Below are 796 nucleotides of genomic sequence, written 5' to 3' on the forward strand. Positions count from 1 at the left end.
AGAGAGGGGGTGGTGCGGGGTGTGAGGTCGCTATTCTAACCGGGGCTGTATGTGGAATGAGTTGAGCCAGGGGCTGACAGTTACACAAGCCAAATAATAACGTCAATCCCAACCAGTTGAGTGCCGCGCGGTGCCACTTTGGGGAGTGTCACGGGCCGCCGCGCCAGACGTTTGACATTTGGAGAGACGCGCGGCGCAGTCAGCCCGCGAGCTGCTGCTTCTCGCGACAGCGGGCTTCCGCGGGGGTCTCACTCCGGGCCGCGCTGCCGCCGCCGCTGCTGCTGCGGTGGGGGAACGCCCAGCCTCCGCATAGGCAGCCAGTGGGCGTCGCGGTCGTGCGGGACTGCCTACGCTAGACTCTGCGGGCGCACAGGGGGCGGACGGCGCTTCCGATGACACGGGAGACGGACGGGAGAACAAGGCGCGATCTCTTCTCCGTGTCGACACGAGCTCCCGGCATTGGAAGAGGGCAGAAGTCGCCGCCCGAAATGTTCATGAATGATTCCATTTTGGGGTGAACAGTGCCCTCCTCTGTTGCAGGCATGCCAACTTCCTCGACCTGGAAGGGGCCATGACCTTTCCGACCCAAAAGGGGTATGCAAAACCCCGCCACACTCTGCTCTGATATACCCGTTGCTCCATTCCGTCATAAAAGTAGAAAATTTCCACATTAGTTTAGATAACAAACGGGTAAAGAGAAGAAAACATGTAAAAGGGCGTTCTTCTCTCGTTTTTTGTTCAGTGCTGTTGGTTGTCCACGCCTTCGGGTGACATAGAGGATCCTCCCCCCCCCCCC

Source organism: Frankliniella occidentalis, unplaced genomic scaffold (assembly GCF_000697945.3).
Source record: "Frankliniella occidentalis isolate FOCC.00 unplaced genomic scaffold, Focc_3.1 Scaffold78, whole genome shotgun sequence".
Lineage (NCBI taxonomy): Eukaryota > Metazoa > Arthropoda > Insecta > Thysanoptera > Thripidae > Frankliniella > Frankliniella occidentalis.